At 39.3% G+C, this 22,644-nt stretch overlaps 1 protein-coding gene and 1 long non-coding RNA gene across 15 annotated transcripts in view; one reads left to right on the forward strand and one right to left on the reverse strand.

The window, feature by feature from the left end:
- The window catches only part of FGGY (FGGY carbohydrate kinase domain containing), a 452,310-nt gene extending 441,201 nt beyond the window's left edge, over nucleotides 1–11,109 (reverse strand). For 6 of the 13 annotated variants that reach the window (XM_074005585.1, XM_074005619.1, XM_074005563.1 and 3 more), the window contains exon 1: nucleotides 10,717–10,800. The gene's annotated coding sequence lies outside the window, so the exon portion shown is untranslated. Of the gene's footprint in view, nucleotides 1–10,716; nucleotides 10,801–10,972 lie in introns of those variants that run through there. The other 7 variants (XM_065521719.2, XM_074005618.1, XM_065521710.2 and 4 more) reach the window with 2 other exon arrangements.
- Nucleotides 11,110–11,180: 71 nt separating this feature from the next.
- The window catches only part of LOC123568599 (uncharacterized), a 56,767-nt gene continuing 45,303 nt past the window's right edge, over nucleotides 11,181–22,644 (forward strand). The window contains exons 1-2 of one of the 2 annotated variants that reach the window (XR_006691980.3): nucleotides 11,181–11,356; nucleotides 11,967–12,624. This is a non-coding gene — a long non-coding RNA (uncharacterized lncRNA). The remainder of the gene's footprint in view (nucleotides 11,357–11,966; nucleotides 12,625–22,644) is intronic. The other variant, XR_012419594.1, reaches the window with a different exon arrangement.

Below are 22,644 nucleotides of genomic sequence, written 5' to 3' on the forward strand. Positions count from 1 at the left end.
AGGAACAAACTAACTATGACACTAACATAAAAAATAATCTGCTCTTTAAGGGAGAAGGCAAAGGGAGCTGGGGCATCTTCACAAATTGTCTTTGAAGGGGAACTCTGAGGTAATCCTTGTCAAATACACTATTCTTCCCTTAAGGGTTCACTAGAATTAGTGTTATCTGTGTTTTATCAATATGTACCTTCATATGAATCCAAATATTTCTTAGACATACTTATATTTTGAGCCAACCCTCATCTTACATCAATAAATTTCTTATGAACATTTACTCTGTGCAAGATGTGGTGCCAGTGACTTATTAGATGGCCTTGCTAATCTTTTCTGCAACTTTTAGATGGGAAACCAAGGTTCTGAGCAGTTAGGTCACCTGCCAGGTCAAAGAGTCAGTGAATAACAGAGAAGGATTTCAACCCTATGCTCTTTCTACTATGTCACATGACAATTTTTTAAAGATCCTGAAAATAGCCTTATTCAAATGTCAAAGTTGCCACATAATTCTACAATCCCAACATTTGGTTAACTAGATTGAGTTTGATCCGTCTAAGTCACTATTTATTTTATTTATTTTATTTATTTATTTATTTATTTATTTATTTATTTATTTATTTTTGAGACAGGGTCTCACTCTACCACCCAGGCCAGAGTGCAGTGATGTAATTATAGCTCATTGTAGCCTCAGCCTCCTGGGCTCAAGCGATTCTCCCACCTCAGCCTCACGAGTAGCTGGGACTACAGATATGCACCATCATGACACAGTAATTTTAAATTTTTTATAGAAATGGGGTTTTGCCATGTTGACCAGGATCGTCTCGAATTCCTGGGCTCAAGCTATCCTCCCACCTCGGCCTCCCAAAGTTCTGAGATTACAGGCATGAGCCACCATGTTTGGCCTCATTCTTCATTTTAAAGACTTTGTCTTCTTCTCAATTTTTGTCTTGCAATATCCAGTCAGTAACCGAGTCCTTTCTTAATCTCTCTCCCATAGCCTGTTCAGCAGAATCCAAGCTACTCAGCTCTCCAGCCTAGTCTGCAATGGATTTCAGTGTAGCTCAGCCCCAAATCTAGATGGTTAAGGGACTGGTAATATATTTAGCCTGAACAATTTTTATTTGGTTTTCCTATCCTTCCTAAGCCCACTCTATACACGTCACTGTATATTCCTCCCTGACTACATATCCATTCTCCACCTTCTCTCCCTGCTATCTGTCCTGGGGACAATAGTCTGGATCTCCAAGACTCTCTAATCCTCTGTCTTTTAGTGGGGTTTGAGCAATGGAGAGCTCTAGCTGAAGCCTCAAAGGAAGGAAGAGAGTAAGGTCAGGCCTCCTTTCTCATACAGTTGGCCCAGGCCAGCTGCTTCTTTTGGGCTAAAATACCTCTCCAGGCAGCCTTCTCCACACGATTTCTCCTTTTGGGTTCTGGTAACCAGTCCTTCCCTCACCCTTTTGGGTCTAAGGATGTAACAGTCTTCTTGTTCAGGCATTCAGGCTGCCCTCACTTTACTCAATAGTTCTTTTATTGAAAATTATCCTAATTTAGGTATATCTTATGTTTTTCCCTCTGATATACTTCCTTCACCATTCTCTTAGCACCCTGAAGTGGTAAAAGTTCCCCTTTATTATTGGTACCTGAGTACCTCAAAAATCCCTTCCTCACATCTTCAAATAGTCCTTTCTTTACATTTTCCTCAAAAATTCTAGTTGAATGCTTCCAATTTCAGCCAAGATGCATTAACAGGAACCATATTTACCTCCCAGCTTAAAACAATGGGGGAAAAAATAGAAAACGAAGATTCTCATGACACTGGACATGAGGCAACAGAGTAATAACACAGAGATGGGAAAAAATGAAATAAGTCCTTCAATGGTTCAAGTTTAATCCCTGGGAAATGTCTGCAGATGGTGGCATAAGAAGGACAAACACAGGCCAAGCCCAGCAGTCTCCCTGAGTTGAGGAGATAGCGCCGAAAGTCTGTGGCGAACAAAAAGGCTAGAATCTTGGACAAGAGAGGAGAGAGCTGCAGAGAAGAATTCCAGAGAATTGCAAAGGTACTCCCCAAGTATTCAGGAGAGTACTAATCATCCATACTAATGCATCCATATGTGAAAACAATCTGAGGCAGAAGCACCAAAAAGGATTAGAGTGAACAAATCAGTGGGCTTCACATAAGGCCAGGAAGAGTTCTATTCATAACAGCCAGAGTAGAAAGCCCTATAACTCACAGGGAATTGGGTGGAGTATAAATTCTACCAAACATTTAAAGAATTAATATAATTCTTCTTGAACTCTTACAAAAAATTAAAGAGGAAGGAATACTTCCAAACTCATTTTATGAGGCCAGCATTACCATTACCCTTAAACTAAAGCTAGACAAGGACATTATGAGAAAAGATAATCACAGGCCAATATCCACAATGAACACAGATGCAAAAATCCCCAATAAAATACTAGCAAACCCAATTCAACAGCACATTAAAAAGATCATTCACCATAATCAAGTGAATTGATTACAATTGCATTACAACTATCCTTGTAATGCAAGGATGACTCAACATATGCAAATCAATAAATGTGATACACTACATTCACGGAACAAAGGATAAAAATACTGTATCTCAATAGATTCTGCAAAAACATCTGACAAAATTCAACATACTTTCACAATAAAAAATATCAACAAATTAGATATAGAAGGAATCCACCTCAACATTATACAGACCATATATGACAAGCCCAAAGCCAATATGATACTCAACATTAAAAAGCTGAAAGCTTTTCCTTTAAGATCAGGAACAAGAGAGAATGCCCACTCTTACCACTACTATTCAGCACAGCATTGGAAGTCCTAGCTAGAGCAACTACACAAGAAAAATAAATGAAAGGCATCCAAATTGGAAAGGAAGGCATAAAATTGTCTGTTTACAGATGACATGATGTTATATATAGAAAACCACCCAAAGACTCCAAAAAAACTGCTAGAACTAATAAATTAATTCAATAAAGCTGCAGAATACAAAATCAACATACAAAAATCAGCTGCATTTCTATTCACTAACAATGAACTATGCCAAAAAGAAACTAACAATCCCACTTAAAAGGGCATCGAAAAGGAAAAAATAGGAAAAAACTTACCAACGAGGTGAAAGATCTGTCTATTGAAAACTGTAAACCTATGATGAAAGAAACTGAAGAAGACACAAATAAACGGAAAGATATCCACGTTCATGGATTGGTAGAAATAATATTGCTAAAATAACCATACTACCCAAAGTGATCTGCAGATTCAAAGTAATTCCTATCAAAATACCACTGGCATTTTTCAAAAAAAATAGAGAAAAACAATCCTAAAATTCATATGGAACCATAAAAAACTCCAAATAGCTAAAGCAATCTTGGGAATGAAGAACAAAGCTGGAGACATCACACTTCCCAATTTCAAATTATATTACAAAGTCATAAAATCATAACAATATGGCGCTGGAATAAAAAGAGACATATACACTAATGGAACCAATAGAAAACCCAGAAATAAACTACTCACATACAATCAACTACTCTTTGACAAAAGCAACAAAAATGTACAATGGGGAAAGGGAAGTCTCTTCAATAAGTGGTGTTGGAAAAACTGGATAGTCACATGCGAAAGAATGAAATTGAACCCTTATACTATACACAAAAATCAACTCAAAATGGATTACAGATGTAAACCTAAGACCTGAAACCTTAAAACTCATAGAAGAAAACAGACAAAAAACTCCTCGACATTGATCTTGGCAATGATTTTTTGGATATGACATCAAAACCATGAGCAATAAAAGCAAAAATAAACAAGTGAGGCTACATCAAAGTTTCTGCACAGTAAAGGAAACAATCGAGAACATGAAAAAGCAACCTCTAAAAGAGAAAATATTTACAAATCATATATCCCAACAAGGGCTTAAAATCCAAAATATATTTTTTAAAATGTATACAACTCAAAATAAGTAACTTGATTTCTTTTAATGGGCAAAGAATTTGAATAGACATTTTCCCAAAGATGACATACAAATGCCTAATAGGTATATGAAAACATGCTCACCCATGACTAATCATCAGCAAAGTATAAATCAAAAGCACAATGAGAAATCACTTCACACCTATTATGATAGCTATTATCAAAAGTCAAAGAATAAGTATTGATGAGAATATGGAGAAAAGGGAATCGTTGTACACTGTTGGTGGGAATGTAAATTGGTGCAGCCATTACGGCAAAAAGTACAGAAGTTCCTCAAAATAACAAAAATAGAACTACCATATGATACAGTAATCTTACTTCTGGATATATATCCCAAAGAAATGAAATCACTACTTAGTGTTATAGCTGTACTCCAATGTTCACTGCAGCATTACTCACAATAACTAAGATATGAAAACAACTTTAATGTCCATAGATGGGTGAATGGATAATGAAAATGTCATACATATATATGCAATGGAATATTATTCTGCCTCAAAAAAGATTCCTGCCGTTTTCCAAAACACGGATGAACTTGGAGTACAACATCCTAAGTGAAATAAGCCAAGAACAGAAAGAAACACTGCATGATATCCCTTATATGTAGAATCTAAGTCAACTCATAAAAACAGAGAGGAGAATGACAGTTACCAGGGACTGAGGAAATGGGGAGAAGTTTCTAACAAACTTTCAGTTATTGGAAAAATTTCTAGAGATCTAATGTACAACATAGTGATTACAGTTGATAATTTACTGTATACTTTAAATGTGCTAAGAGAGTAAATCTTAAGTGTTCTCACCACACAAAAAAAGAGTAACTACATGAGGTGATGGATATAATTAGCTTGCTTGTGGTAATCGTTTCATAATGTATATCAAATTGCGTTGCACATCTTGAGTATGTATAATTTTTACTCATCAATCATACCTCAGTAAAGCTGGGGGGGAAAGGAAATGGATAACCTGAACAGTCCTATATCTATGTAATCAAACGACTTTGTATTTAGCCTCCTGCCCCCAAAACAACAACTCCGTGCTCTGATGGCTTCACTAGTGAAACCTACTAAACAGGGGTTTTTTTTGTTTTTTTTGGTGGTTGTTGTTGGAATTGTGAATGGATTTTTTAAAACTTATTTAATAAGATTCGGTTAAACTTTCAACAAACTGAAGTTCAATTTTATTTAAATACTTTAGATCTACATTTTTTATATTAACAAATTATTTTTTTCTAATCCTCCTTCCTCCTACCCCCAACCCTCAAGTAGATCTCAGTGTCTGTTGCTCCCTCTTTGTGTCCATTTGCTCTCATTGTTTAGCTCTCGCTTGTGAGAACATGCAGTATTTCTGGTTTTCTGTTTCTGTGTTAGCTGGCTCAGGATAATGTTCTCCAGCTTGCTCCATACATGCTGCTGTAAAGGACATGATCTTGTTCTTTTTGTGGCTGGATAGTATTCCATGGTGTAAAGGTACCACATTTTCTTTATCCAATCTACCACTGACAGGCATTTACATTGATTCCATGTCTTTGCTATTGTGAATAGTGTTGCAATAACATTTAAGAAACAAAAATACCAATTCTACATAATCTCTTCCAGAAAAAATCAAAATGGAAGAAATACTTCCTAATTCATTCTATGAGGCCAGATTTACTGAGAGATCGGGTATTTAGATGATATAAGAAAACTGTAGATCAATATCCATCATAAGGATGGATACAAAAATTCTTCAAACTTCAGCTAATAAAATTCAACAATATAAAAAAAGGATAATATGCCCTGACCAATAGGGTTTATCTCAGGAACACAAGATTTAACACTGGAAAAAAAAATCAATAATGTAATTCAACACATTAAGAATCTTTTTTAAAAATACGAATGATCAGCCAGGCACAGTGGCTCACGCCTGTAATCCCAGCACTTTGGGAGGCCGAGGCGAGCAGATGACCTAAGGTCAGGAGTTCAAGACCAGCCTGACCAACAGGAAGAAACCCATCTCTACTGAAAAAAAAAAAAAAAAAAGGCTGGGTGTGGTGGCGCATGCCTGTAATCCCAGCTGCTCGGGAAGCTAAGGCAAGAGAATCACTTGAACCCAGGAAGTGGAGGTTACAGTGAGCTGAGATCACGCCATTGCACTCCATCCTGGGCAACAAGAGATCACAACAGTCATAGGAAAAACAACAAAATTACAACATCCATTATTCCTTTAAAAAAATTCTCAGTAAGGCAGGAATACAATGAAACTTCCTAAACCTGATAAAGCATGTCTACAAAAGATATACAACTAGCATCATGAATCATACTTAATGATGAAAAAATGAATGCATCTCCCTCAGATCAGGAAGAAGGCAACATGTCAGCTCTCATCAGTTCTATGTAAAGCAATGGTTCTGGCTAGTGGAATACAGCAAGAAAAATAAAAGGCAACCTCATTGGAAACGAAGTAAAACTATCTTTATTTACAGATGACAGGATCACCTAAATAGAAAATCTGATGGCATTTAAAAAAAAGCTCTTAGAAATAATAAGCACGTTAGCAAGATTTCAGGATACACGATCAATATACCAGTAGCAAGAAAACAATCGGAAATTAAATTTTTAAAATACCTAAAATTTTAATATCATTTACAATATCATCAAAAAATAGGAAATATCTACAGATAATTCAACAAAGATGTGTAAGACCTATGTATTGAGAGCTACAAAATATTGCCTAGAGAAATAAGGAAGACTTAAATAAATGAACAGATATAATGTGTCTATGGGTCAGAAGACTTGGTATTTCAAATGTCAATTCTCCCCCTAAATTAATGTATTCATTCAATATAATTCCAGTTAAGATCTAAATAGGCCTTTATTTTGAAATGGACAAAGTGACTATAAAATTCATATGGAAATAAAACCTAGAATAATCAAAACAAATTTTAAAAAGAACAAAATTAAAGGACTTATACTAGCTGATTTCAGTACTTATTACAAAGCTATATTTATCAAGACTATGTGGTATTGGCATTAAAATAGACAAGAGATCAATTGAACAAAATAAAACACAAAATTGCGCCAATGTATACATGGTAAATTGATTTTTGAACAAAGGTGCAAAGGCAATTCAACGAAGATAGGCTTTTCAGCAAATGGTGCTGGAACCACTGGATAGCCATATGCAAAAAAAAACTTGATTCCATATTTCATGTCCTATACAAAAATTATCGTAAAATGATCACAGCTTTAATATAAAACCAAAAATGACAAAACTTCTTTTAAAAATAGGAGGAATATTTGAAACCTTAGGTTAAGCAAAGATATCTTAGATAAAACACAAAAAAAAACATGATCCATAAAAAATCAGATTGGTAACATTTAACCAAAATTATAAATTAGACTTCATCAAAATTAATGCTGATTTCAAAAGACACTCTTAAGAGACAAGCATCAAAATAAGAGAAAATATTTGCAAGTTACATGTGATAAAGAAATTACAATAATAAAGAATTCTCAAAGCTCAATAAAAAGAAAATAAAAGGCTCATTTTTTTAAATGGACAAAAGATTTAAGATACACTTTACCTTAGAGGGTATACAAAGAGGAATTAAAAAGGGTACAAGCAATCTTTGGGGTTATCAGGTATGTTCTTTTGATGGTCATGATGGTTTTCATAGATATATGTATATAACAAAACTTCTCCAATTAGGCACTCTCAATAGGTACAGTTTATTGGATGTCAATTATTCCTCACTAAAGCTGCTACAAAACAGCCCACTCAAGAACACCTACTGATGACTACATTCCTTCTTATCCCTACACTCAATCAGTAATTAATTTCCATTAGATATGAGCTCTAAATTTCTCTTCAAAGAATTCATATGTCAGTATGTTCAATTATTTTCTACTTTTAAACTTAACTTCCTCATAAAGCAACCTTTTTCGATCACCTGCTCCACCCAGACTCACTGATTCATTCCGATTACCTGCTCATTCTCCACCCTGACTCATTCCAATTTCCTGCTCTGCCATAACCATTTTTCTCGCCAAACCACTCACCCTGTCACTCTCTTTAAATTAGCCAACTGGAATTAGTTTAGCCTGTGCAGTCTAACCCTAGCCAACAGGTGAACAACACAGCAGCAGGGGTCACGTGCATCAGGAATAAGAGCCCCTTCCCCTCCCTTATCCAGCTGTGTGCTCACCATTGCTCCATCTGTGAGGGCATACCCTTCTATAGAAGTAAATTGCCTTGCTGAGAAGAAAAAAAGAAAATTTGATATTCAAGTGCTATTTCTTTTGTGGCACCGAAACTTTATAACATTCCTAACCATTCTATTTTCCTAATCTCTCTCCATTCCCATAACTATACACCCTAACACCTCTCTCACCTATATTACTACAATTGTCTCTATCCAGGCTTCACCAATCCAATTCATTCTCCAAACTGCAGCCAGAATTAATTTTCTATAACATAAACCTGAGAGCATCACTGTTTGCCCTGGAGATATATTTCAAACTCCCCTAAGATGATTCACCAGACTCTTCCTGATCTGGCCTTCACCCTCCCCAACCTCCTGTCGGGTGACTTTCCACCTTAGCCTTTCCTGCGCAGCCATACTAATCAACCATGTGCCATGCTTCTGTAGTTCTGCACATGCTGTTCCTGGTTCATAAACTCCCTCGCCCTTTCTCCAGCCCACTGATACTTAGGCTTTGGAACTCAGCTCTAGTAGTCCCTTCTGGGAAGTCCTCCTCAATTGGCTTCCCCATGTTGAGCCATTTGCCCTTCTCTCAACTCCTGGGAGTCTTCTGCATACTTTTCACTGTGCTCATCTCACTATCACATAATCTCCCTCATAAAAGTGGATTGAAGCAAAATGGATGAAAGCTTAAAAGCAGAGACCAAGTCTTACTCATCTGCTCTTTCCCAGAGATACCACCGTTCTGGGCCCAAAGTATGTGGACAAGATGAGTGAACAAATGAATACATGAAGAACTGATTTGGATGATCTCTTACACCACTTGGGTTGATTCTATGTCCCTCCATTATAAAAAGGTGGGCGGGTGAGAGAGTAAGTGATCTCTGTAGCACATTCTGGTAAAAGAATCATTTCAAATCCCCTTGAGGGTGGGGGTAGGGGGGTTCCACTCTGGCTAGGAGATTAAGGGCAAGATTCATTACCTCAAATTGTTTTAAAAACCAGCTGGTAATTGACTGTGATTTAAACTATTTAAATCAATAAGTGAAAGGTTAGGTAAAGGGAACTATTTAAACTAATAAGTGAAAGGTTAGGGAAAGGGAACCAAATTCCAGGAAAAGACAAGGCCCACAGCAAAAACTAACACCGCCTGGAAGGCCCAGCCTCCTCCCAGTAAACTTCTTAATTTCATCCAGAAAGACACAGTTCTCCACCCTCTGGGGTTATGCCCTTCTCCCAGCACACATGTTTTGACTTCCAAATCCAGCCAGGCAGGCTCCCAACCTCCCTCCCCCTCAAAATCGATCTCCAGGCCCAGCTGACCCCCTCTGATCTGTTCCCCAAATCATCCTTAATAACAGCGCTCTGGGCCTCCCACTAGGAGGTCCTCCAAGAGCCAGGCCAGTGGCCATCAGGTCAAGAGCCAAGCATGAGGGCCCCATTAACAGGAGACTCCCAAAAGACCAAGCGGCAGTCATCTGGCTGGAAAATACAGCAAGCAAGTTAAAAAGGAAAAAAATCAGGACATACACGTGGTGGATCACAGAAAAAAAGAGGAAAAGCAAGCAAAAACTATACAAAGCAAAACTCTACCATTTAAATAACAGCCACAACATAAAAGACTCTCCCTTCTTTATGATTTACAATTCAAAAGAATAAGCACCTCACCCCTCCTGGTCTCATACTTTAAAATTTAATCTAAGGATAACTGCTTTTCAGACTTTGGTCACGTCATGACTGACTCTTCAGGGAAGATTTTGTGTTAAGACACAGAAGTGCTTTAGTGGAAAACAGCCCAAGATGAGGGAAATTCACCATTTTGCACCTTATCAATCTTTTTTTTTTATTTTTTTTTTATTTTTTTTTGAGGCGGAGTCTAGCTCTGTCCCCCAGGCTGGAGTGCAGTGGCGCGATCTCAGCTCACTGCAAGCTCAGCCTCCTGGGTTCACGCCATTCTCCAGCCTCAGCCTCCCGAGTAGCTGGGACTAAAGGCGCCCACCACCACGCCCAGCTAATTTTTTGTATTTTTAGCAGAGACGGGGTTTCACCGTGTTAGCCAGGATGGTCTCGATTCTCCTGATCTCGTGATCCGCCCGTCTGGCCCTCCCAAAGTGCTGGGATTACAGGCGTGAGCCACCGCGCCCGGCTCCTTGTCAATCTTCAAATAAAAAGGAAACGGATAAAAATGGAAAGATATCCCTAGGCCTTCCTACTCAGGACAACTGTAAACAAACAGCATTATCTCATCTAAACTCATCTGTGCCTCAAACATTATCACAAGTGCTGGAAGCGTTTAAAGCTACAAGTAACACTAGCCTAAAAATGCCTTCGGTAGCCAGACGTGAATTAAGGGCTCCTCAAATGCTGGGAAAATGTCCTACAAGGGTAAGCGGAGGAGAGAAAGAGAACTGAATATAGTCAAATGGGCACTGATCGGAGAGGAAGCAGCCCGGGTTCCAGACACCTAACGGGCAGCCTTGGATACAGTCAAGGCCGACCCTTCCCTTCCCTTCCCTTGAGTGGCCGGACGCCTCACCCAGAAGAGGACACAGGGGACTCAACAACGTCTCGGGAGCAACGGCCCGGCGGGTGTGAGACTAAGCGGCCAGAGGAGGAGGATAGGGGAGGAGGAGAAAGGGGAGGAGGAGAAAGGGCAAAAGGAGGCAACTACTGCGGCAAAAGGGAGGGAAGGGCCGGGCTGGAGAAGCCTCTTTCTGGGCGTGCGCGCTGAGAGCCTGCGCGCCAGCAAAAGCCCCCGGCGCCCACGTGGGACTGAGAGGCGGGTCACTTACAGTACTTGTCCAATCTGAAATTACATTTTAGCTAGAGAGATTCCGCACGTAGCCGCACCGAGCCCCACGGCGCCTGGGCAGGGCGGTCCCGGGGGCGGCTGCAGCACCGCCTCGCGCACGGCCCCGCCGCGTCAGGCGCGGCCCCTGTAAAGCGCGGCCTGATTGGCCCTTTGAACCGGTCGTGGGATTGGCCGGCACCTCCGCGGGCAGAGCCGGGCAGGGCGCGAGGAGCGCGGACCCAAGACCGGCTAGGCTGCGACTGCTCAGGCTGCGAGTTCCCAGCTCTGGGGTCTCACCTTGCGGAGCTCACCCAGGCGGACTCTCCGCAGCCCCGGATGGGTGTCTGTGTTAGTTTACTAAACACCAGGACTATTGTAGGCGAGTGTAAGCAATAATAAGAATATTGCATGGTTACAATTCTTGATTGCTTGCTTTGTGTCTGGTTCCTTACTCTTTGCAGAAATGTTCTAACCCCGTGGCCAAGCCCCGTACTTCAACGTATGACATTCTGTAAATATGCAAAACAGATGGGTCCCTGCCTTTGAGAAGTTTTACAATTTACTGGGTACTGGACACCCAACTCACTTAATTCTCACATGCCTTCCCTTTCTAATAATCTACATGTTATGTATCCCTGTTCTACAGATGTGGGGAATCCGAAATTTTTAGCTCTTACTAGGACACACAGCTAGGAAGCAATCAAAGGGAGAATTCCAACCTGAGCTCCAATCCGAGCTATTTTCATAAAAGGCACGATCCCAGGCTGAGGGAGCTCGAGATTGGGGAGACAAGTTTAGCAGTCGCTGAGTCCAAACATGTCGTTTTCCTAGAAAAGGAAACTGAGATCCAGGAAGGGGAAGTGATTTTCCAAAGACACACCTGTGAAAGATAATAATTTCACTGAACTGATCTTAAGTGGCAGGTGCAGTAAGATTGTCTGCTATCTTCACAACAACCCCAGAAGTAAATGAGTGCTCTTATCTTGGTCTTACAGGTGAGAACAGCCCAGTGAGGCTGAGGCCACACAATTAGCCCCAGTCTTTGCACTGCAACTCTACCAGGGATCCTCGTTTGGCTCATTTTCTTTCTTCTGCACCATGATTGTTCACCTTTTCATTACCAGCAACATATCCAAAGACCTAGCTGTAGACTCGTTGGAATCTGTTACTCAGCAGCTGTGTGAATCAAGGGTTCAATAGGAATAATGATATTAAGATGTATTCATCTTACCTTTTCAGAGCATTATGAAGAATAAGTGTGGTAAGACATATGAAAATGCTTTGTAAAGTGTTAGATGCTTAATACACAGAAGACATTGCTTCCAGATCTGCTTCAACATACCCCAAGAACGGAATAAGTGAAATATGCTGGTTTCATGCACTGTGGCAAGGGGGTCTCATCTTGGCTAGACTTGAATAAGTGGATTTGCTGCCTGGCCTCTATGGATGGCTCTTTCTCTAGGCTTTTGTGTATTTGATTTTTTATTTGCTCCAGCAGCCATATTGAACCATGAAAGGACCTCGGGAATGAAACCCATACACAGCAAAGCAACAAAATGAAAGAGACGTGGGTTCCTAGTGCAGGAGGCACCGGACCAATCAACACCCACTGTCCTTCAGACCTCCACATGAAAGAAAAAGTTGCTGTCCTGTGTAAGTCGCTTTTATTTTGTGTTTTCTATTGTATAGGGTCAAACCTAATAACAGATAAATTACACTGTAACAGATACATTACATTGTATCATAGAATTATCAAACAGCAACCTTACAAGGTGATAGATGCAGAAACAGGCCCAAAGAGTAAAAATAATTTGTTCAAAGTTTTTCAGCCAAGTGGCGAAGGTGAGATTCTGACCTGGGTTTGTCTGAAACCAGTTTTCACTATGTTTTTCAGTTGTGATACACTGCCTATTATGAATGAATGAATCCTTTTTTTTTTTTTTTTTTCCATTTACTTCCATTTGATTCATTTATTCCAGGGACTGACACACTTTTTCTGTGAAGGACCGATAGTGAATATTTTAGACTTTGTGGGCAATACAGTCTCCCTTGCAGCTACTCAACTTTGTAATGTAAAAGCAGCCATAGACAATAGTAAATGAGTAGGTGTGACTATGTTTCAATAAAACTTTACTTACACAAGCAGGCAACGGACAATGTGGCCCACGAGTCTTAGTTTGCCAACTCCTAATGAAACGGGAAAAGTTCCCTTGTCCCCTTCAAAGGGCATGCAATGGGGGTGTGACTCACTTCTTCAATCCCCGCTGCACAAACCTCTAGGGAAGCATACAGATAGGCAGGCTGTGGAGCTCTGACCCCACAGCAGTGTCTGTGGTGACTGTTTACAGTCAAAGCCCCAGTCGGCATGTGTAACAAGGTGCTCTTTTAGTTTAGCCGTCCATGGGTGGTTGTGTTAGCTCAATTAAACCCCTGCCATATTGCAAGGACAGAGGGCTTTCTGTATCCTGGAGTTCTTGCCTTGCTGTACCAGAAGAATCAGATCACACATGGGCTTGGAGAATGATTACAAGGTTTCATGGAGTGGAAGTAGCTCTCAGCAGGTGGAGGAACCAAAAGGGAGATGGTTTTCCCCTGGAGTCGGGCTGCTTGACGGCCCAGGCTCTCCTCCGACTGCCCCAGTCAAACTCCATGTCATTCTGCCAGTTGGTGGCCTGCTGGTGTCAGTGTGTTCCACTCACCATCCAGCTGCCCGTGTGTTCTTCCGCTGATGTGTTCCCCTCGATGTCCAGCTACCTGTGTGTCTACCTGCTATGGTCTTGTGGTTTTTATAGGCACAGGATGGGGGCGTGGCAGGCCAGGGTGGTCTTGGGAAATGCAATATTTGGGCAGGAAAACAAAAATGCCTGTCCTCACCAAGTCCTTGGGCACACGTAAGCATGTCCCTGTCCCCTTCCCTATCATTTAAAGGGACCACACCCTTCACTTCCCAGCACTTCTGTATCACTAATTTATTATATTCTGATGTTCCATCAAAAAAATGCATAGGGGACATATTATAGAAGGTCCCCCACCTTCTGTGACATTGTGAAATTGCAAGCATGCTCATACTGCTGTCTAACATAAGGGTGAATGACAGTTTGGTTCAGAAGATCCCTAAACTGGCGGTCATGAGCTCTAGGCCATGAGTTTTTATCTGCCATTGCTATGATTCGAATGTGTCCCCAAGAAAGCATTATTGGAAACTGGAGTCCCCAATGCAATAGTGTTGGGGGGTGAGGCCTAATGAGAGGTGGTTAGGCCATGCAGGCTTTACCCTCATGAATGGATTAATGCCATTGTCACAGGAATGAGTTCATTATAAAAGGACAAGTTTGATTTCCCAAGATTTCCCAACTCCTCTTTCTCACCCTCTCACTTTCTGCCGTGGGGTGACACAGAAAAAGACACTCCCCAGATGCCAGCAACTTGACATTGGACTTCCCAGCCTTCAGAACTGTGAGAAATAAATTTATTTTCTTTATAAGTTACCCAGCCTCTGGCATTCTGTTATATCAGCACAAAACAGACTAAGACAGCCACTGAAACCAGATCTATGTCCCGGACCACCACCAATTGCCTCAGTTTCTCTATATATATCATAGGAACAAATAATGCAAATGCTATCTATACTTCTCCATGACTACAGGGAGACCAGGAAGGGATGAAATATATAATCACACTTTGAAAATATATAAATGTGGCTGGGCGCAGTGGCTCAAGCCTGTAATCCCAGCACTTTGGGAGGCCGAGACGGGTGGATCACAAGGTCAGGAGATCGAGACCATCCTGTCTAACCCGTTGAAACCCCGTCTCTACTAAAAAATACAAAAAACTAGCCGGGCGAGGTGGCGGGCGCCTGTAGTCCCAGCTACTCGGGAGGCTGAGGCAGGAGAATGGCGTGAACCTGAAAGGCGGAGCTTGCAGTGAGCTGAGATCCGGCCACTGCACTCCAGCCTGGGCGACAGAGCGAGACTCCGTCTCAAAAAAAAAAAAACCAAAAAAAAAGAAAATATATAAATGTTATCCAACCATACATCCATTGTTTCACATCAGGCTGGACCATGTAGCTTCCTCTGTACTCTTTAGTTTCCTGCCCTTATCTCTATCACAGATCATATATCAAATGCCTAGTAATTATCAGTGCATCTATATATTCCCTATTCTCCTCCCCAACAATACATAAAAGGTTATTGTGTTGCATTGAATTATAAGACTTGATTACTGGAAAGTCTAGACATCACTCAGGGTCATTGTGGGGCAGCATGGGGATTATGCAGTGTCATTATCCACTAAGCACACTGCAGGTCATACCAGTGAAGTAGCACGTCAGAAGTAAGCAAGACAGAGCTGGGTTGTGAAACTCTGGAACCAGCTGAGCTGGAAGTTGGTGTAATTTCCTTCCTGCTCAGAGATGGTTCCATATAGTAGACAGACGAGTCATGGTGCTTCTCTGGTAACCTGTGGAGGCCCTGTAATGCTCTAACTTCATTCTATGAAAGCTTTTCCTGCATTAGCAACCTGCCCATTACCAGAGAAAAGAGACATTTTCCTAAGATTCTTAGAATCATAGCATAGAAATTGATCTTATTATTCATTTATTCATTCCTACATTTACGTATTCATTCATTCAACAAAGATTTATTGAGTACTGGTCTAGGCATTAAAGAGATAGTGTTGAGATGAACAGACATTTTCCTTGTCCTCATGGAACTTACAGTCAGGAAACAGACATTAAAGAAATAAACACACAAATATATAATTGATTCAAGTGCAAGTAGAAAGGAAAACAGAAAACTATAAGAGAGGGAAGCTGATTTCGATTGAAGTTTAATTTAGAGTGGTGATTTTTGAGGACGTAGATAACATTATGCACATTGTCTCTGGTCTCAATAACTCTATGAAATGCCTATTATCACAACCATTGCACAGATAGGGAAACTGAGGTTTATGGAAATTGGGTGACTGGGCTGGGGAAGCACTACTAGTAAGTTTGGAGCAGGCTGTGCTCTCTCTGGTACTCCATGCTGCATAACAGAAACCCAGAAGGTGAAAATTTTCCCACTTCCCACCTTTGCACATACCATGCCTACTTCCACCTAAAATGCCGCTCCCTTCATTCCTACTGGATTCACATTCTGCCCTCAGCATCTAGTTGAGGATGTACCTCCTCTGTAAAGTTCCTCCTTCTATCTCAATTAATATCTTTTCTTGTAGGATTCCTGCAACAATCATCAAATATTACTCACATCTCATGGAACCTAGGATAGCTTGTCAAGTTAATTCTCTTTTTCACATGCTTGCCCGGATGCTCTTACACAGAGGCCTATAGGCAGTACAATGCCATTAGAGCCAGACAGACTTGGGCCTTCTCCCAGTTCTACAGCTTGTTTGATGGATGAGCTGGAGAAAGTTTCTTAATCTCTCTGAACCTTAGATTCTCCTTGGAGAATGATTATATCTTACAAAATACCTTTAAGCATTTGTCACAGTACTAAACAGACATACAGTGTTTGATACTTCTTTATCTTCTAACCAATTCCATTTCCTAGATTGGAAGCCTCCGGAGGGCAAAAACCTGGAATTCTACTTCACAATCTCAGCAACTAGCACAGTGCTCTATAATAGCAGGTGATTAATACCTGGTATATAATTGCGGTGATGACAGCCCTTACCTGCCTACTGCATCTGTCATTACTAATAAGATTTGTTTTCTCCTTTCTTCTTTTCACCATTTAGATTCCTTTAAGCCTCTCTGAAACTTGACCCTCTGGTAGGAACAGGTGCCATTGCATACACACTCTCTCTTCCAAATTCGCCCTGTCATATCAAAGGGAAAACTGAAATGGTCCACTGTAGACCTGGCAGATGATCACAAACAGGAAATCAGTAATCCGAAGTGTCTACTGAGCTCCCCACCCTGGCCATCACCTACAGCTATATTTTACAGATACAAAATCATTGTTTATTCAACTTTCATATCAAAGGATGCTATTAGTTCATTTCCAAAGATGGGGAAATGTTTCAACTTACTTTATTACTTGCCTACTACTAACTATTTTCCCTCAGTTTGCCTGCCTGACTTCTTTTAACTCTTCACTCAGTAAATATCTACTGACTACTGAGCACTTGCCAAGTGCTAGGCCAGAGCTGGATGCTGTACTATGGGCAGATGAAGTGCTATGGGCACCTGGAAGTGGAAGAAGAGGGTATAGCGAAAGGGGAGAAAAGACTGCAACAATATTCACTTAGTGCTGTGCTCCCAGGTTGTCACATAGACTATGTCATTATTCCTCCTAACCACCCACATAAGTAAATAGGGCTATTACTGAAGAAAGAGAGGCTTACAAAGGTTGAGCAACTTGCCCAAGGTCATCTATCACAAGACACTACAAGTCAGACTGCTGAAGAGGGAGTTTCTGCTGAGAAGCTGAAGTGGGCAGCTCATTGGATATGAAGGCTTTGAAGGAATGTAAGTCCTAATGATCCTTCTAGAGCCAACCCGCAGCACCAGTTTTCTCTTCCACATTTGAACTGCTTATCCACTCCCTGTTCCTCACTCTCCATCTAAACTAGTCCCACACCACCCATATCGTTCTCCGCTAACACCACCTAATCACAACCCCACAGCCTTTTAGTCATGAGTCATTTTTTTAAAAACTGTAAACCATGTAATGAGCCATGGCAATATGCAACCCTAAACCTCAACACGTGTTTTCTACAACAAGGCAACAGGTGGCAGAAGCGAGTCTAAGGCCATAGGATACTAAGGCAGGACTCTCTGGCTTGAGCTTTCCAAAAAGAGACATGAGAGAAGGTCTACCTGCGGGAAGGCATGCTGAAGGCCTGAGGCTGAGTCAAAGAAGGAGCCCTCTGGAGGCTCTGCAGTGCCCGGACTTCAGGTAGAGGAACTCTGCCATGAACACCTCTGGAATCGTGTAATTTTGAGACAATTAGAGAACATCAGTTTTCAGACTGAGTTCTATGGGAAGGGGCCTGTACAATAGAAGAGAGGCTGAATGGACTTCAGGTCTTCCAACCCCTCATGCTCACCAAGTTGCTCTCCGCCCTAAGATACCAGATGAGGGGGCCAATGGGATGTGAAATCCAGTCCCCACTCTCCTGGCCAATCCCTGTGCCTGTGAGGCTGCTCTGTCCCACCAGAGAGGGCAACTTTTCCTAATTTGCACCAAGTACAGAATAGGATAGTGTAGCTTTACCCTTCTCCCTGCCATCAACCACAAACACATTGACACATACACATATACAACCACACAGATATACCTACAGGCATACACATACAACACAGGCACATACACGTTTGCACAAATGCACATGTAGACACAAACACAGAGCACACTGACAGAAACACAATCACAAACCCATACTTATACTACACACACACAAACACACACACACAAATGCAAATTAAGCCACCATGTAGCACATAGAGATATAGACACAGACGCAAATACAGTCACATAGAGATATAGACACACAAGCACACACTCATACACATATATATGTAAATATACAGTCTCATTCACTTTATACCACACATGTATAAACATACACAATCATATGCAGACACACATACACATAGGCACACAGACCACATAGATACATATGTACGCACATACAAAGATACACACATACACAGATACATATATACATCTTTAACCAGAACTTTACTTTTGTCAATTTTATAAGACAGAGTCTGTAAAAAATGATTTCATCTGGCTTGTGTTCTACTATTAAAAGAGAAAGAATGAATTTGCTTATTTCAAGGATTCATATTTCTTTCATTAATCAATCATATACTTGATGACAATATATAGAAATAAAATGACAGTGAGGAGCATGCTCGGACATAATAGTAGCAGGTCTCTCCATGATCTGAATGTTATAATTAGTTTTGTTTTTAAATTTGTATCATGATTTAAAAGTTTATGATTTTTAACAATGCTACATAATGTATGAAGCCAGGATTCCTGTTATATTGGTCACACACTCTCAGATAATTATGAATATTGCTTTCCACCCCATCTCCTTCACCTCCAAAAGACCTCTGGAGATTTGGAGAATTAGATGTTAATTAGAGGAAGGATACATTATTAAGAAGTATACTAGACAGGACTTTTTGGGTTGCAAAAAATAAAAGTATAACTCAAATTTGCTTAAACAGATACATAAACTGAAAGGCTTTGATTTATATAATTGGGCATTTCCAAGGGAAGTAAAATTCAGGAAAAGTTGAATCCAGGGATTCCAATTATGTCTTCAAGGATCATTTATTCTCCATTTTCCATCTCTTAACTTCTGTATTGACTTCATACTCAAGTAGGATTGTTTGGGTGATGGCAAAGATGGCAAGCAATTGCTTTACCATTACAATGTCCTTCTAAATCTTGGTAGAAGGAGGGTGATGATACCTCTACACTCATATTTCTTACAAGAGTGCAGAGCAAGGCTTCAGTTGGCCTACTTTGGATCAAGTAGTACCCACCCTTAGGGATGGGTTGGAATGAGATAAGCCTTTTCTTAACCTGAAGGACTAAATGGTGAGGGGAGATAATTCCCTAAAAAGATACTACGCAAAGAAAAGGAAACATATTTCCTTCTCTCCTACTCCCAACAAATTTAGTACTACACTTTTGGGCCATCTATAAGTCAGGCTCTATGCTGGGGCTAAGGGCACAAGAAAAAAGTATTCACACTCATTCACTATAGGAACCCACAGACTTGTAATGTAAGCAAATCATACAAGACAGAAAAAAACAACCAGAAAATGAAAGTTTGATGAGATAAACTTTATCAAAGACATTGATAATGAAATAAATAGGTAAGCCAGAGTGGGAAGAAATATTCACAAAACATATATCTGCCAATGATGTTAATCCAAAACATATAAACAATGTCTATAATTCAATAATAAAAAGACATTCAATTATAAAAATGGGAAAAAGGTTTGAGCAAACACTTCACAAACGAAAATACATCAATGACCAATAAACCCATAAAAAAGTTTTCAATATCATTACTTATCAGAGAAATGCAAATAAAAACCACAATGAGGTATCACTATATGATATCTAGAATGGCTAAAATTATAGATACTGACAACAACAAATATAGGAAAAAATGTGGAGTAACAACTTCTCATACATTGCTGGTGGGTCTTACATTTAAGTCTTTAATTCATTTGAGTTTATTTTCGTATATGATATAAGATAGGGGTCTGGTTTCATTCTTCCACATGTGGATATCCAGTTTAGTCAAAATCATTTATTGAAGAGGGTGTTCTTTCCCTAATGAATGTTCTTGGTGCCTTTGTTGAAAATCCGTTGCCTGTAAATACATGAATTTATTTCTGGGTTCTCTATTCTGTTCCATTGATCTGTGTGTCAGTTTTTAAACCAATGCAATATTGTGTTGGTCACTATATCTTTGCAGGATATCTTGAAGTGAGATAGTGTGATGCCTCCAGCTTTGTTCTTTTTGTTCAGTATCACTTTGGCTATTTAGTCTTTTATGGTTCCATACAAATTTTAGGATTGCTTTTTCCATTTCTGTGAAGAATGTCATTGGTCTTTTGATAAGAATTGCATTGATTCTGTAGATTACGTTGGGTAGTATGGCCATTTTAACAATATTAATTCTTTTAATCCATGAACATGGAATATCTTTTCATTTTTTGTATGTCTTCAAAGTTTTTCATCAGTGCTTCATAATTTTTATTGTAAAAGTCTTTCATGTTCTTGGTTAAATTTATTCCTAAGTATTTCACCTCCTTGGTTAAATTTATACCTAAGTATTTTATTTCTTTGTAGCTATTGTAAATAAGGTCACTTTCTCAATTTCTGTTCAAGCAGTTTATCATTGGTGTTTAGAAATACTACTGATTTTTGTGTGTTGATTTTGTATCCTGCCACTTTACTGAATTCATTTATCAGTTCTAAGAGTATTTTGGTGAAGTGTTAAGGTTTTTCTGTGTATAAGATCATGTCATCTGCAAACAGGAAGAATTTGGCTTTCTCTTTTCTAAATTAGATGCCCTTTGTCTCTTTCTCTTGCCTAATGGCTCTGACTAGTACTTCAAGTACTATTCTAAATAAGACTGGTGAAGGTGGGCATCCTTGTCTTGACACGGTTCTTAGAAATAAAGATTTCAGCTTTTTCCTATTCAGTATATTGTTAGCTGTGTGTTTTGTTTGTTTGTTTGTTTGTTTTAGTACAACCTTTTTTTGGTGATAAAATATGCTCCTATTAATAGTTGAAAATTTTTATCATAAAGAGATGTTGAATTTTACCAAATGCCTTTTTTCATCTATTGAGATGTTTATATGATTTTTGTCCTTCATTCAGCTGATGTGATATATCACATTTACTGATTTGTGTACATTGAAAAATCCTTGCATCCCTGAAATAAATTTCACTTGGTCATGGTTTGTAATCTTTTTGATGTGCTGTTGGATTAGGTTTGCTAGCATTTTGTAGAGAATTTTTGCAACTATATTCATCAGGAATATTGGCCTGTAAGTTTTTTGTTGTGTCTTTGTCTACTTTTGGAATCAGGGTAGTACTGGCTTTTCAGAATGACACCTCTTAAAGAAGGTGTTAGTCCTTTAAAAGTTCGGGGTCAGGTGCAGTGGCTCACGCTTATAATCCCAGTGCTTTGGGAAGCTGAGACAGTAGGATTTCTTGAAGCTACGAGCTCGAGACCAGCCTAAGCAACTTAGTGAGATGCTATCTCTACAAAAAAATTTTTAAAATGTTTAGTTTGGTCATGGTGGCATGCACCTGTTGAGAGGCTAAGGCAAAAGGATTGCTTGAGCCCAGCAGTTTGAGGTTACAGTGAGCTATGATTGCGCCATTGCACTCTAGCCTAGGCAATCAAAAAAAAAAAAAAAAAAAAAAAGTTCAGGAGAATTCAGCAGTAAAGCCATCTGGTCCTCAGCTTTTCTTTGTTGATTGGTAGACATTTTATTACTGATTCAATCTTGTTACTCATAACTGGTCTGTTTAGGTTATTTCTTCTTGGCTCACTCTTTGTAGGTTATATGTGTCCTGGAATTTTATCCCCTAGGTTTTCCAATTTGTTGGCATATAATTGTTCTTAACAATTTCTAATGGTACATTGTATTTCTGTGGTATCAGCTATATTGTATCCCTTTTTATGAGAAATTTTATTATTTGGATCTTTTGTCATTTGTTCTTAATTTAGCTAATAGTTTGTCAATCTTGTTTATCTTTTCAAAAGCTGATTTTTCATTTTGTTGGTCTTTTATGTTTTTTGGTCTATTTTATTTAGTTCTTCTCTGATCTTTATTATTTCTTTTCTTTTACTAATTTTATGTTGGCTTTGTTTTTGCTTTTTTAGTTCCTTGAAGTGCACATTATGTTGTTTATTTGAAATTTCTACTTTTTTGTTGTAGGAATTTATTGCTGTAAAATTCTCTCTTACGCTTTTGTTGTATTCCATAGACTTCAATATGTTGTGTTTCCATTTTCACTTGTTTTAAGACATATCTTAATTTACTTCTTAATTTCTTCATAGACCTATTAAAGGTTCAGAAGAATATTTTTAATTGTTTTATATTTGTACAGTTTCCAAAGTTTTTCTTATTATTGATGTCTAGTTTTATTTTCTTCTTGTTTTATTTCACTGATATTATT

This window comes from Macaca fascicularis, chromosome 1, assembly GCF_037993035.2.
Source record: "Macaca fascicularis isolate 582-1 chromosome 1, T2T-MFA8v1.1".
In the NCBI taxonomy this organism is placed as follows: Eukaryota; Metazoa; Chordata; class Mammalia; order Primates; family Cercopithecidae; genus Macaca; species Macaca fascicularis.